The sequence below is a fragment of the Protopterus annectens genome, chromosome 9.part0, assembly GCF_019279795.1.
Source record: "Protopterus annectens isolate FY-2018-M chromosome 9.part0, PAN1.0, whole genome shotgun sequence".
NCBI classification, from domain to species: domain Eukaryota; kingdom Metazoa; phylum Chordata; order Ceratodontiformes; family Protopteridae; genus Protopterus; species Protopterus annectens.
Genome location: NC_056743.1, coordinates 1630137015 through 1630154358, shown reverse-complemented (window position 1 = coordinate 1630154358; position 17344 = coordinate 1630137015).

Here is a 17344-nt window from a genome sequence, read left to right as displayed (position 1 = left end):
CCTCTACTCGGTAGCCATGTTGTCTTGGGACTGCCATTCCCTTGCATTGTATATTAGGGATTACTGTAAAATCCACATGTATGCATTTTATATATTGCTTTTCTGTTTTTTAGAGCGCACCGCGTTTGCGTGGCACTGTGCTACGCTTAAACATCGGCAATCGGGAAAAAAATTTAAACATATTTTATTTTAATTTTGCATCGGTGGACATTGCCAATGGCCATATTTTTGGCCATTGGCATGATTCCTCGACTAGATGCATCCTTTTTTTCGAGCTGTCATAGCTCCGTTTTGCTATTTGCAGAACCATACTCAGTTGTCAACGGAGTACATTTCTGCAAATAACACTACTCTTACACGGACAGGTTAGGGTTTCCTGAATCGCAATTTTACCTCATTTGCATGCCTTTCAGCAGCAAATGAGGTAATTTGCATATCCTAGCCCTGTCCGTGTAAGAGGAGTTTTAGGAGCTCTCTTACATGCCCCTGCCGGCTGTTCCTGGATCGCTCGGAAGACATGTTGGCTGCATGGAGTCTTACTCTACTCTTAGACTCCGTGCAAGCCTTCGTGAATCTGGCCCCCTGTCTTGTACCACATCTGATATGCTGACATGAACACTCTCCTAATTCTATTTCCTGTTCTATACTTCTCCATAACATCCAACAAAGCATTATATCCTACTGTATCAAATGCCATGCTAATATCAAGTACCATAAGTTTCGCATACTCCCTTTGACTTATTATATCATCCACAGTTTTTGTCACAAACAATAAAAATTATTATATCATCCACAATTTTTGTCACAACCAATAAAAATTCTAGACATCCCTTCCTTTTATACCATAAATACTTTCTTCCATAATATCCCTCACCCTTTCTTTCATTTTCCTTTGCATTATTCCCATTAAAGACATTTATAATCTGTGTTATTTTGTGTGCTGGAGTCTCCATTTTGTTTCTTTCATTCTTCTCATCTTTCCTCCATGTAATTTTAATATCCAACTACATAATTCTTCATAAGCATAGCCTTCCTTTAACCATCCATTCATTGCATTTACAAACTATTCTTTGCTAGTCCATTAATTTATTGTACAATCCCATACCCTATACAATCTGGGCATGATACTGAAACAAAAATTATGTTCTTAAGTACTTCAGTCAATTTATTAATGTCAATTTATTTTTTCAAATTCTTCATTAACTCATTCTGGATTTGTTTTACTTTACATTCTCTCTTATGTTCCATCCATATGTATACATATTTTTCGACATGCTGTACTACAATACTCATACTTTGCTCTTGTGTTCTCTTTTAACATTACTCATTTATCTCATTATACTAATATCCCCCTTTACTATTTTACCCAAATATGCAGATACTTCCTCCATTCTCCCTTGTAAAAAGCATATCTGCCTAAACAATGATGTCTTATTTTTTCTCCGTTTCTTTTATATACTTCTTTTTCCATATCATAATGCTCTCTTGTATTATTCTCTAAATACTCTAATACATTTCTATAAATTTTCCCATATTTCACCTTCTCTTCTTTTCTTATATCATATTGCCACTGGAGGAAAACACTTTTTATACTTTTTAAATTTATTCCACCATACAGACCAGTTTTTTATAGAATTCCTTCATGGTTATATGATCTTTCCATAACCCATAACTGTACACTTCCCAACCTCCAATTTTATCCAATATTTTCTCATTTATTCTTTTTATTCTTTTTCCTATTTTAATATACTCCTTTTCTGCCATCACCTCTGTCCATATTGCCAAATGATCTAAAAAACATCACCACTGTATCACCATTTGTTATCTCCAAGCCTTCTTATAATACAAAATAATTAATTTCAGATCTAAATGCTCCTGCCTATGTCAATTTTCCATCTTCCCCTTAATTAACAATTATTGAAGTCCCATGTAATTATAATTTTCATATTAACCACCACACAGTCCACCAATTGTTGAAACAGATTCTCTCTTTCCTTGCCAGTTATATATGCATATAAGCTTTGATTCTGTAATCATGTCTTCTCTGCCTTACATCCACAACAGTTAACATTCTCTTCCTTACTAATGGTACATCTGGTATTATCACTGTTTTACACAAGAAAACCACTCCAGAAATCCTTTCACTTCCCAAGTTTTACATTCTTTCCCAGCCCACACATATTCTGTTTTCAGTCTTTCTTCACTTGTCAGGAATCTTGCATCCTCTAATAAAATAACATCAACACCACATTTAGTCCACCATTCCAGTATCCCTATCCATTTTACAGGTTAATAATGCTGTTCACATTTACTGAAAGTACACTAAAATTCTTGCTTTTCCCTATTTTGATTTTTTTTTAATTTTCTTTTTCTTATTTTGTTTGATTCTCAGCTCGAGTGCCTTCTGTGTGGAGTCTGCATGTCCTCCCCACGGTCAAGGGACGTTTAAAGATATGCAGGTAGGTGCGTGCATGAATGGGTGTGCCTTCTTTGAAGGTTGAGTGTCGGGCTGGCACCTTGGCACTGTAAAAATCAACTGCCAATCATTAGTGGACCGGAGTTCTGCTGTGGCAACCCCGAACCGGGAAAAACCAAAAGACATTAATACTCCTTCCCATACTGAATATTTTCCTGGGTTTACACATGAATAATTCTTGATCCACAGAATCATATTTTTCACTGGCTAGAACTTAAAAAAATATTAATGTAAATCCCATTTCTCAGCCTCTCTTCCTGTATACCCTCTCCTCCTTTCCACCCTCTATATTTTTCTTCTTCTACAATTTGTCCTTCACCACTTCACCCTCACCCACAGCTTTTTGCTGTCCTTCTTTATGTATGTTTTCTTCCCTTTCCCTTCTTATTATTTACTGTGTGCTCAGTCCATCCAAACTGTCCCTTTTTACATAACCTGCATTCATCCAAACACTGTCTTCTGGTAGGTCCTTTCTCCCATCACTGGTTATATTGTATCTTGTCACAATCATTAATTAATTGAGAAAAGTTTCCACAGAAGAAACATGATTTAGGCTGGCCAGCATATCTTAATATTCCTCTCTGGCCAGGCACAAAAATAATACTTGGCAAATGTTTCACCAAGTTTTTCACATTTCAAAGCAGCTTCCAACCTCTACACTTCATTCTATAACTTTCTCTTATATCTAACTTTCACAATGTTATCAGCAGTTTCACACAAACCCTGCATGCACTTTTTAACATCCTCTTCTTCCGGATTATGAGTTAGAAACTGTAAAATAATATTTGTTTACATTTAGGTTGGTGCAAGTAAACGTGCCTTCTGTGGAAGGTTGGGCACTGGGGTAGCAACTCGACACCGTAAAACTCCACTGCCAATCATGAGCAGGCAGGTGATCCGCTCTGGTCACCCCTAACCAGGAAAAGCCAAAAGAAGAAGAAGAAGGTTGCTGCAAGAAAACAAATAATCACTCCAAGAATAAATGTATTTCTTTTTATTACAGACTTCCAGAAATGTCATCAACAGTCCCTCAGTTTTAAATGTTAAGTCACAAAATACCTCTGTTCCTGTATCTATAGAAGATCACATTTCCTGAGCTTTAAATTATAGAACAGTTATCAAATTGTCCCATAAGTAATATCTGTCAGTTACAGTGTCATTTTTGTTTTTGTTTTCACAGCTGGTATTTTTAAAAACAGTTTTACTTACACATTGCTGCTGCTCTCCTTTTTTTCCAGCTGTCACTGCTGTATATACTTTAATTATTACATTATCTGCTGCCACAAGACCAGACTCATTCTCAGTTTGTTGCTTCTTTCCTGTTTTACTTTCTGTCACTGTCATTGCTGCATAGGTTTTAACTGCTGCATTCTCTGCTGTCATGTCACCTGATTCCTTCTCCATAATACTATCCTCAGCACTTTTGAAAAAGTGATCTGGCATCTCTACTTATGAAACAGCAGAATTGTTACCTGGATCCCCCTGCTCAATAATTTTAACAGAACATCATCTGCCGCCTCTTCTGGTACCTGTTAGCTGCACACCTCTAACATACTCATTTACCTCCTTCATTACTGAGACCACTAAAGGCTGCTCATTTGAATTATCTACCCCATATGAATTTTTGCTTACATTCTGAAATCCCAGAAAAAAATATTCTCCAAATTCACATTTCCACCTCCAAACTATCCAAACATTTTCTCTCCTCCTCCGTGCTATTCCTTCCCTTAGGCCTTTTTCCCTTGCAGCTGGAGAAGCCCTTTGTTACCATCTGACAGCTCCAAAGAGAAGTCCTTTATTTATATTCATAAATAACTCTTATTTAAAAATATTTACATATTTACAAATATTTACAAGTGTACAAACATATATATATATATATATATATATATATATATATATATATATATATATATATGTTACCGTTAAAACATCGAACGCTTGAAACATCGACACACGGAAACCCGGGTCCAAAACATTGACACGTCACTTCTCCGAAACATCACAATATCGATGTACAAATGTTCAACACCCAAATAATTGACAGTGGAACACCAACACATGCAAAATGCCAATCTGCATTGAACGGTCCAAGTAACTCGGCAACATCAGCATAAAACAAGTTAACACATAGCAGTGTATGCAAATAAAACACTTCCCAGACACACAGTTTCCCCTCTCAGACTTCAGCTCCTCAACAAGCCCATGTTTTAAATTGAGTGTCGAACATTTGCAGGTCAACCAATTACACTGTCGGTGAAGTGATGTGTCGATGTTTTGGACCCGGGTTTCCATGTGTCGATGTTTTGAGCGTTCACGGTAACCTATATATATATATATATATATATATATATATATATATATATATATATATATATATATATATATATACATATATATATATATATATATATATATATATATATATATACACACACACACATATATATATTTACTATCAGTTGTGCAATCACACATTGTGCGAGTTATCATATTCCAGAACTAAAGAAGTGAAAAACAAAATGACTGCAAAACATGTGAAACGTGGAAGTGGAGAATGTCAAATTCGATATTTTTCAAACATTCTCCACACTTCCACAGTGTGTAGTGTCCTGCAAAACACAGTAAAGAACATTTTTGCCCCCCAAATCCCCCTGATACTTATATATACAAATGGCAAGATCGCACTACAGTGAGGGAAAGGGTATATTTCCTGATCCCCACTGTAGTGCGATCTGCATTAAAATGTTGAAATGCACAACAGCAAATGCTGTAGTGCATTCACTATTGTACATTTCAACATTTTGCTCTTCATTCTTTTAATACTATCAAATTGGGTGTTTGGACTAATATAAATCGAACAAAGTCTGATCGCCCTTTTGATAGTTAACTTATATATATATATATATATATATATATATATATATATACATACATATATATATATATATATATATATATATATATAGTTACCTATCAAAACATTTACTCTTCATAACATCTAAACTGAAAACATCAAGACCATAACATCTAAACATCAAAACATCTAAAACTCACAACATCGAATCTCAAAACATTGAAAACTACAAAGCAACTATAAATAACATCCCACAGAGTTTTTACTATGTTTATGCAGGGGGGCAAGCCCCCATGCACCCCCCATGTGGGGAGCTCTGCCCCCACACCAACTCGTAAATTAAATATACCAACTCCAAGGTCGCACTACAGTGGGGGAAAATGTTCAGCTTGCCCCCCTGCAGAAACGTAGTACAAAGTGTGTTTGGTAGTTTGGTGTCGTTATATGTGGAGGGGATGTTATTTTCTTGTGATTTGTAGTGTTAGATGTTATGGAATTTGATGTTATGGGTATTAGATGTTTCAAAGTAAACATATATATATACATATATATATATATATGTATATATATATATATATATATATATGTATATATATACATACACACACACACACACACACTGGGCAGGATTCACGAAGGCTTGCACGGAGTGTAAGAGACGTGCAACACTCCATGCAAGCCTCGCAATCCAGGAACAGCCCTAAACTCCGTGTAAGAGACCAGCTAAAACGTCTCTTACATGGACTGGGCGTGGACATGCTAAATACCTCACTTGCATCCGAAAGGTATGCAAATGAGGTATATTAGCGATCCACAAAGCAGAAACCAGTCCGTGTAGGAGACGTTATGCTGCAGAAATGTACTCAGTTGACAACTGAGTACATTTCTGCAAAATCCACAACGGAGCGATGTCAGCTCCAAAAAAAGGTTGCATATGATTCAGGCAGCATGCCAATGGCCAAATATGTGGCCATTGGCAAGATAACCCGATGCAAAAATATTAAAAATATAATTTTTTTTTTTCGCAAACGGGCTGCGCTGTATAAAACCATAAAAAAGAAAGTTATAAACCCACAAATGTGGGTTTCATGCAATACATGGAATGACAATGCAGGGACCAGCAGACTAAAACCAACATGGCCACCGTGTAGTGGTTGCTAAGGGGGGAAGCTGAGTCTAAGACATGTAACTAAGCATTAGTAGGCAATCTCATGTAAATGAGGGTTCGGATACTGAATCTCACAGTCACATACCAAATGAGCACAGTCTGAGTAGTGTGAGAGATACAAAAGGGGGAGGAATAGAGTAGGAGATAGGTGACATCACAGGGGGGAATGGTAGAAAGAAATGCAGTTCATTGGAAGCCAGTGTAACATGACAGATGACAGGCACAGATCATGGAAAGAGGTGTGCCACTAGATAAGTCATGGAAAGTCAAGAAATGGAAGGCGTACACTGTTACCTACACCAAAGTTTCTTGCTGGCCGTGCATGCTGCGTGTGGCGCCATGAAGCGCGAGTACGACAGTGTGTGCGCGTGTAAGGCAGTGTGAGCATGTGGGAGCGTGTTGGGAGATGTTTAACACTGTTTGCACGGGTGTGCGCACGTGTAAGGCAGGCTGAGTATGTTGGAGGCTGTTGGCAGACGTGCAACAGTGTTTGCGTGGCTGTACGCGCATTTAGATCCGAATAAGTAGATTCTGAACCGTGTAAGCATGTGTGCGTGCGTGTAAGCCACTGTGAGCGTGTTTCAGATAGTATGCAAGTTGCTCCCCCCTGAGGAAACAGAGAGGAAAAAGGAAGCAACAGAATTAATAGGAAGCTAGCAGGGATAACTGCTGAAGCTAGCAGTTGAAAACAATTAGAAGCAGGCAATTACACAGGCAGAATAGTAGCCCAGCCCAGCACTTAAAACTCTGCAAACAGTAGTGCAGGATGTTTCCATTAAGAGACACTGCAAGACAGGAGTAAGCTAACAGAAGTGAAAACTGAAAAAGCTTCACTCAGAGCAGAAATGTTAGGGGCTGCCATAGCTGTCATAACGAGACATAGGCGACTTTCTGAGGGTGGTGACAATGCAGATGGTGCCAGACAACCCACAGTGAGGAGACGGGGAAGAGTGTACAGGCCCAGGGTTACCTACCACGGGTTACATGAGCTGGAGATAGTAGAGCACTATAGAGTGGACAAAGAGCTCCTGCAGCAAATTGTTGAGCTGTGCAGGCCACGTCTCACACACAGAACCAACAGAGGGGAACCCATCCCAGTGGAAACCAAGGTATGTGTTGGCCTAAGAATACTAGCAACAGGTACCTTCCAGAGACCAACTGGCGATATGATGGGGATATCACAGGCATCAGCCTCCAGGGTACTACACCAGTTCCTGGATGCCATGTCAGCACATGTCGGTGATCATGTATATTTCCCCAATGCCCGTGAGGTATTGGCCAGCAATATGCGTCTCTTCCAGAAAATAGCGGAATACCCTGAGGTACTGGGTGCAATAGACTGCACGCACATACGCATCAAAGCACCAGCCGGTGAGTGGGGTAGGGCCTACATTAACCGCAAGGGCTTCCCCTCCATCAACTGCCAGGTCGTGTGTGATGCCCAGGGCATAATAATGAATGTGTGTGCTGGCTGCCCTGGGAGTTATCATGATTCCCACATCTGGCATTTGACAAAGCTGTACTAGACATTTGCCAATGGGGACATCCCACATGGACACCTAGTGGGGGATGCAGGTTATGTACTGGAGCCATGGCTGATGACACCCATCAGAAATGCACACACACCTGAACAGGAACGCCATAATGAGGCACACGCACAAACACGTAATGTGATAGAGCGTGTGTTTGGGCTGCTCAAGTCATGGTTCCGGTGCCTGGACACATCTGGTGGAGCCTTGCAGTACACACCAACTACATGTACCCAAATTGTCATGGTATGTGCTATGCTACATAATATGATCTTGCGAAAACAGCTGCAGCAGGACCAGCATAGGGCCGGGCCAAACAGCCCCCCACCATTGCCAAAGCCATCACAGGCAGAGCGTGACTCGGAGGAGGAACAACCTGAGCCTGCCCCAGTAGGCAGAAGGAGGCATGCCCAGTATGCCCTGGCCTTGGCAAAGAGGCAACGCATAGCACATACACTGGCTCAGTAGGAACCCTGGGAATGATACCCCTCTCTGACTCACTCATATAGTAACAGGGATGCCTAACATGACACAACCTGCTCTCAAACATGTACAGGGAGTGTAGTATGTGCATCCGACAGAGGCAGCCCTGCAGCACCACCTGAGGCATGATTGCCATTTGTTAAGCAATGTAACACCATCTATTATATGCAAACATGAAGACCCTGCCTAACATCTCACCCTCACCAAGCATGATGCCACACTATGAAGACAAGAAGATCAAGTACAATAATTGACTGAAGTAATGCAGTCAGTCAAAGGGGAGCCAATGTGTTACAGGCTGGGAAGATATGCGGAGTTTGACATGATGCACCACGTGCTAGGGGTGGCATGCACCTATCATGCCATGCCCCATGGATACTGGCAAAGGCTGTCAGTACCCACAGCATGCCCTGAATAGGTAAGTCTCAAAACACAAACCCAACCTCATAGGTTTTACAAGGCATAGGAACCTAGATGTAATACTACCCCATGACAGATGTATAAACAGCAAGATGTGTGCAGTGTAAACGCACACAGTAAGGAGAATGTAGATACCAGTCCTGTAATAGAGAACTGGGCAAGGCTCACATCAGCACCCTAACACTACCAGGTCACACCTCATACTGTGCTGTACAGCCGCAAAACATGGAACAAGCTACAAAAGGAGGGTGACTAGCAAGAAATGGCAAGGATAACCACACCCCCATGTTGGTACAACAACAAGAAGCAGCATGGAATATCCATGATCAAATACCAATGGCTAAAACTGCCTCGCAGTATATAGCCTGCTGCAGACCACTGTCCTAATATCAGGAACAGCACCTGGCCTATGTCGGAATACATGAATATATCAAGCCCCCCAAACCACATTATATTGCTCGACTGAAAATACCCAGACATACACCGGTAGCATTGTACTAGCACCAACACAGTAGGAGAAAATTACCCAGATTCCATAAACCAAAATGCCCAGGAACAATGTACTACTCCCACAAGAGGGGTAAGCATACTGGATGTGATAATCAGCAACATGTGTACTGGATGGCAAGATGAGAAGTGTACCCCTCACTGGTAAGACCAGACCATAGAGTAATCACACTGGATATACACACCCTGACCCCAGTCCCTGGCCAGAATACCACAGTGAAAACATGTGTAAAGTATAGGTTGCAGCCCTCAAAACCGATGTTGAATCCACAAAAGGCCCCGTGCAAGTGCAGAATATGGGACACACCACAGAACATGTTATACAGGCATTCCATGAACACAGCCAGGAATGCTTGGAGTATGCAATCACAAATAACAACAACACACAATGCCATACACACAGGCATCTGGCATGCTGGCCTCCAGCCATTACCAAACCATGCAAGAGAATGAGGAAGTTACCACATGATAGAGCAAACATAAAAAGGGAAGTAATCACCGACCAGTAGTATGGCAACAACATATGTCCACACATACAATCCACTAAGTCCAGCCACAACAAGTATAATCTATGAATCCAGAGGCAATGTGACGCCAGTACCAAGTACACAGACAACCACAACACCCCCCCAATAAATACAAACATATGTGATAGATGCATCCATGTATCCAAACCAGAGGTTGAGCTCCAACAACTCAGTACTGTTAACACTAGTCAGGAGGAGAAGGTAACGACATACACCACAAACCCAGTCCCACATAGACCTACCACAACTGTAAACCAAACACATAAACACAGACAAATATTCCCGGAGGCCTTAATTACAAACACACCACACCAACAGACGCCTCCAAAGTAGATCACAAGCAACCACAACCTTCAAACATAGCACATGCAACGAATAGTATGCAAAGCTGGTGTGCCAAACAGTCACAGGCCCGAAGGAGAAACAACATGCCTGGTACAGTTGTAATAGGTGTCTGTATAGGCAGACACACAGCTGTCCCACTCACCAGACTGAACAAGGGAAAGGGTAGAGTAAGCTGCTTGTAGGTAGCCACAAAATGCCACTTAACACAAGTACGCAGGTCACCCCAAAACAAGCAGAAATATGATGCACTCAATGTCCATGCTGGTGTGAATTAACTGAGATGTACCTCCAAGGTCAACATCAAATGAGACATGGATGGTCCCTCCGAGTATGTACCCCAAGGCAGGATGACACTGGCTGTGTGCAGCATCCAACCCTCACCAAGAATGATGCCACAGTACAAACACAGAATGTTCATGTTTAACAGCTGGCACAGTTACAGCTGTCAGTCCAAGAGGGTGCAATGTGTGTCTGCTTGAGATGTCAAGCATGACAAGCCATGCTGCTGTTACAGGGATGGCTGTCAGCTGTTACCTGTGTGTGTCTGGATACTGGATAAGGCCTTTGCCGCCTCCATAGAGCCGTATGTAGGCAAGGCCAAAAAGACTACCCACCACCCTAGAAAACATAAGTGGTAGGAAACATAAGGGTAATGCTGACCAATGCCAGATGTGTAAACTGCAATATGCATGCCCCTGAGGCACTTCCCATTATGGAGAACATTGCTGCATGTCCAGTGACAGAAGCCTGCTGCAGACCTAGTGATAGCACACCAGCATTACTAGGTTATACCACATACCATGTGTTATGGCCCCAACACCTGCACCAAGACATCAAAGGAGGGGGAGTATCCATATGCAGCACAGACACCCATATAGCCAGGTAACTGACAATGCACAAAGCAGTGGACACCACCCATGTGCACATAACTGTAGTCAAAACTGCTGTACAGTCTGTAGCATGCGACAGACCACACTCGCACACACAAGAACCCCACCCAGACATCCGGACACTGGCAGTATGGATGTCCCACCAAATACCAGACAAGGTACACAAAGTACCACATAGGTGTCAACCATTATGTATGCAAGGAGTCATCAGGGACCTAGGGACACAGGTCGACATTAATCTGTCATGTGACAGCCACAATGCCAATGTGGCTATGAAGACTGTTGATACTGGACATCGTATCATGAAAGGATTCACATCAACATCAACAGAGGTCACTGTGCCGCTGTACTGTTCCCTTATCAGACCCATAATCTAGTACAATGACTCATATGGGATGTACCATACGTGACACCTGCAGCGGTTCGGAAGACCTCATAGTTACCCCACCAACAGGATAAAGGGTGTGAAATATATGTCATATGCTGCCTGGCTGTAGACACCCCAGCTGACTGCAGTCACACACTGCCTACACAGAGGCATTGTATGTCTGTTGTACCAGGCCATGTCCAACACAGGAGTAATGGACATGCTACACCACAGGAAATCAAAGCCATTGGAGCTGTGATAGTCACAGATGTCAACCTCAACACATAATGAAATAAGATGTGCTGGAGGGACAGATACATAACCCATAGGCTCCCCACACCCAGAAACAGGATCCCAATCCATGGTAGGCAGAGCGCCTCACTGACACCCCTCAACAGGAATATTGCCAAGTGGATGGATGACCGTACATGTATACTGGGGGTCCCCACTGTGTCACGACCAGACAGAGGCACAGTGAAGAACCTCATAAATGGCCATAATTGAACATAGCAAGGGGTGGCAAAAGACACACACACTCTAGCTAGGCTTACTAATGGCCTAAGGTGTCTAGCCTACTATGAACCCATGAACCTATGAAGATACACCACGTACAGGACACTAAGGATAATCACAAGGCTTACCCAACTGATGGTAGGAACCATGCTGGGCATCCACAGATACGCTCCGAATCACACAGATATTACAAACAACATACCAAATACACACACATATTGCTAACATACAACCTGTTAGGTGCAGTGCAAACACCCCCCCCCCGAGTGCAAAATACCTATCCCAGCAGAACACACAGCAGAAAAGGTATGTGATGGTGTCCTGTGCTGAGGCCAACATGGACCCCAAGAGTAATGGAATGCAAAATCACACTACTGGCCAATGTCAGCCTTACCACAGGATATGTACCCAAAGAGCAGTGTACAACAACAGTGGTCCATCACAACAAAGGTGTTGCCTGAATGGATACTCCAAACTACCACCATACATGTCAAGCAGAGTGCCTCTTTGGACCTCTTCAAAAGGAACCTTGACGACTGGATGGGAGAAAGGAAATTCACCCCAGGGATCACGTCAGTCGCCCTGCTAGACAGGGGTCCAGGAAAGTAAATAATGTGGGAAGAAATAGCCAGGGAATTGTTATGGCTAGGCTTGTATAGGCCCTAGGGCTGATAGCCTAGTACCAACCTATGAACCTATGAACCTATGAACCCCAGGATCCTGACAAGCTTGTTCTGCACAGCTATGGAAAGGATCAGTATGTACCGCAGACAGAAGGCTAATGTGGACCTACTGATACTGGACCCTACACACTGTGGCTGTTGTAACTGCAGAACCGGCCCCTAAACATGTCTGACCCATTTGAAGCAGTCATTAAGGTCATTGATGAGGGCTATGTGGTCCACACAGCGTAGCTGGACCGTGCACATGCTTCTAGACAATACCGTACGTGTTCAGTATGGATATGTTCACCAGCTTAAATATACACCCCTATGTCAGTAGAGGGGTTACAAAGCAGACCAAGGACAGAACTGATATGGTCAGACATGCCGCATCCATGTCAGACTACAAAGCGGATATGAGTGGCATCCCACAAGGCCTGGTCTTGCCCCCCCACCCCCGTTTTGTATACATGTCCCATAGGTATAGGCCAACATGGAAGGACTGTGACTGAGCATGTATGCAGAGGAGTACAAACAGCCCACCATATCCGACCCCCAGCTGACACAAGCAACCCACAAAAGGGCCATCTACAAATAGACAACTGTAGCCATAGCCATGTCAGCAAGCTAATCGCAGAACTGTGTATAGACAACCACCGTAGATATACAGTAAGTGCCCACAAATTACCACACAGGTGTTAACCCATGAGGCACCTAACATGTAATGTGAGACCTGGGTACAAAAGGTGATAAATATCCTGCACTGGACAAACATGTGTCTGTAGTGTTTGCAGAAACATGTACCATATACCCACCCAAACATGAAGGCTGGCAGATGTAGATAAGGGGAACTCACTCTGGCTCTGCAGCCATCCTCCATCAGCATTACAACTGACTACAATAGCCCCTGTGGGATATACCGCAGCAGACACCTCCAACAACTGAAAAGTCCACAACAGTACCCCACCAGGGGTAGCAAAGAGCATGAACAGATGCCATGTGTTGCCTGAGTAAACAAACTGCAGCCCCACACACCGCCATCCTTCCCAGCTACAGGAAAGCTGTGCCTGATGTATGAAGCCATGTTCAACCTGGAATGAATGAACATGTTGCACCTTGTACAATCTGAATGGCAGTGAGCTATGCACATGAGAGACCTGAACCCCAGCACTGACATACATAGGACAAGCTGTACAGAATGATCCATAACACAGAAGGCACCCCCACACTTCAGTAAACTCCTGGCACAGGTCAGCCAGAGTGCCACATATTGACACCCCTCAAGAGGCATCCTGATGAGTGTATGGGAGATGGTAGGCTACCCTGGGTATCACTGTTATGTCAGAGGTAGACAGAGGCACAGTATACCAACCATGACATATGTAATGGCAAACTCCAGTTACAATGTGTGTCGAAGGACAAACACACCCTGTGACTACCATCAGAAATGGCCTACGGAACATCGCTAGTGTTTGCCAATTTCCACCCATGTTGTGGAATACACTAGCAATGTTGGACGAGCCTGGTGTAGGTAGTCCATATCTGAACATATTGCAACATGGTCATATGTGCACAACTGGCCACTACACAGTCTGTTGTGCTCACTGTGAAGATGTCAAGCAGTAATAGGACTAAAGCCCAGAATACTGTCTACCACAGTGAAAGTACTGAACCAGTACACTATACGGTACTACAGTGTTAGGTCATTATGAAAGTATGTGGAAAACTGTCTGCAATGTATCCCATGCAATTCCTGCAGGCACAGTATAATCCCTGTTGTGGCAGACACAAAGCAGTTGGCCAGTTAGTACACAACATGACACCCAACACACAATCATAAATGTGCGATACTGTCGAAGGTCACACACACCCAAATATGTGGTGGACTTCAGAGTGCAACATATGGAAAGCTCACAATGGGCGTGCTCGCACACTTTGATAAATGAGGCATATGTCAGACAACATGCCATGGAAAGGCTGAACTGGGCATGCTCACACACTTAGGCCATATCTCCGTGTAGCAGTTGGCCACACATATCTGGTATTTGTACGTGCCAGTCCAGGAACCATCCACAACACAGCAATCAGCCCAGTGCACACAGTAAATGACCACAGAGACATAAGTGATATAGTGGATCCCCGTCATATGCAAACATCTGCCACAGATACACAAGTTGGTCATAGGAACAGGGAATGCTATGGCAATAAAGACCTGCAAACAGTAGAACAGCACAACAAATGTTTTGCATCCGACAATTGAACATATGGGTGTAGAGGTCAATACTAGGCTTCTTGCCCTAGGAAATGACAGCTCAGCCAGAGTGTGCTTGGCATCTGCATCCCCAGGATAGCAGGCTACCATGCCACTGTAAAGTAGGTCACAGAAGGCAACATGTGAGGCTAGTGAGCTGTGCCTCTGTCAAGCAGGGGCACCGTGGAGGTCTCAGGGATTGAATGTGCTAAGCCACAGCCATGTTGTCAGTGTGTGCTGTGAGAGGGTTGCTGAGGATCTCCGACAGTAGGTGTCCGTCAATAACAGACTGAGGGGAGCCCTATCTGCATTCTCTGGACGATTCCACTGTCAACACTGTGTTGTAATGAGTATGTGTGAATGAAGTGCCGTGCTGGAACTGTCCACAGATGTCCTCCCTCTGTGGGCTACAGCTCTGCAATGTATTAGGTCACTCTGTCTGTTGAACGGCACATATACGGCTGGTGTACAGCTGACAGGTGTCTTGTTGTGGAGCAGTCATGGGTATATGTGGGATAGCATGACCAATGCAAACTGTACACATGCTCATAGGATGCAATTGTCAAGGATTATGCTGAGTGGCCAATATAGTCCTCCAGCGTGGGTCCTCTGAAGTCATCCACCCCAGTCTACACAAGTGTAGAGTCTGCTTGTGCTAAACACAGTTTGTGTGCAGTGACAACCTTGCCTGGGGGTGGAGATGAGATATGGATGTCCAGGGAAAGGTGGGTATGGTCAGATATCAACAATGGTGGTCTACCTCTGGTGTGGAACAGTGAGTACCCACGTTGCAGATGAACAGGTGCAATATGTATTCACCCATGTGGCTGTGGTGTGTGGTTCTGCCATAGCACATGGACCCACAAATTGTAGTGGCTGTAGGGTAAAGTGGTAGAGGCCTGAGTAGTTCTCACACATAATATGCCTGTACCTGATATTAACAACTGGAATGGTGTATGTTAATACCTGCATATCCTGGCACTGTTCCCAGGGAAGCTAAGTGTGTGTCCTGGATGTGGGTGTGGTGCTCTGGACTGGTTGTGTTGTGTGTTACAGGTCCTGTGGTCCCAAAGCATGGTATAGAACATAATCTGCCAGTGCGATGTGCATATCTGACCCTGACGTAGGTGGCTGCAAATGCATATATATGCTATCCCCCACCTGACAGGTAGTACTACATCTACATACCTCTGTAGAAATAAAGATGTCAGCACCCTAGAAATACTACAGGTGCAGACTGGCTTCCCAGTAATTCTGATAGTGCACTCTGCTAATGCGTCTCTCTCAAGTGTCATAATATAGTTAGGTAGGGGTTCGAATCCTGCAAATGCTCTGTGTATGTGTGTGGGTGAGTGGGGTTTGTCTGTGTGAAAGGCTGTGAGAGGGAAATGTCCCTTTTGGCAACTGGGAGAACACACTACAGGATGCACACTCCCCTTTCTAAACACAGATGATGTCAGCACCCTATAAGTACAGCAGGAGAAGGGAAGCTTCCCAGTAATGCGAATAGCGCGCTCCGCTAATGCGTCCGTCTCGAGTGTCATAATATAGTTAGGTAGCGGTTTGAATCTGGCAAGTGTGTGTGTTCGGATGAGGGGGATTAGTGTGTGTATGCAAATATGTTTGAAAGAAATGTCCATTTTGGCAACTGGGAGAACACACTACAGGATGCACACTCACCTTTCTAAACACAGATGATGTCAGCACCCTATAAGTACAGCAGGAGAAGGAAAGCCTCCCAGTAATGCGAATAGTGCGCTCTGCTAATGCGTCCTTTTCGAGTGTCATAGCATAGTTAAGTAGTGGTTTGAATCCTGCAAGTGTGTGTGTTTGGATGAGGGGGGTTAGTGTGTGTGTGAGGGAAATGTTCCTTTTGGCAACTGGGAGAACACACTACAGGATGCACACTCCCCTTTCTAAACACAGATGATGTCAGCACCCTATAAGTACAGCAGGAGAAGAGAAGCCTCCCAGTAATGCAAATAGCGTGTTCCGCTAATGCGTCCGTCTCGAGTGTCATAACATAGTTACGTAGTGGTTTGAATCCTGTAAATGGCAAGTGTGTGTGTTTGGATGAGGGGGGTTACTGTGTGTGAGGAAATTGTCCCTTTTGGCAACTGGGAGAACACACTACAGGATGCACACTCCCCTTTCTAAACACAGATGATGTCAGCACCCTATAAGTACAGCAAGAGAAGGGAAGCCTCTCAGTAATATGAATAACGCACTCTGCTAATGCACTTTTCCCGAGTATCGTAATGTAATTAGGTAGGAGTTTGAAACTTGTAAATGGCATGTGTGTGTGTTTGGATGTGGGGAGTTTGTGTGTGTGCATTTCCATATGAAAAA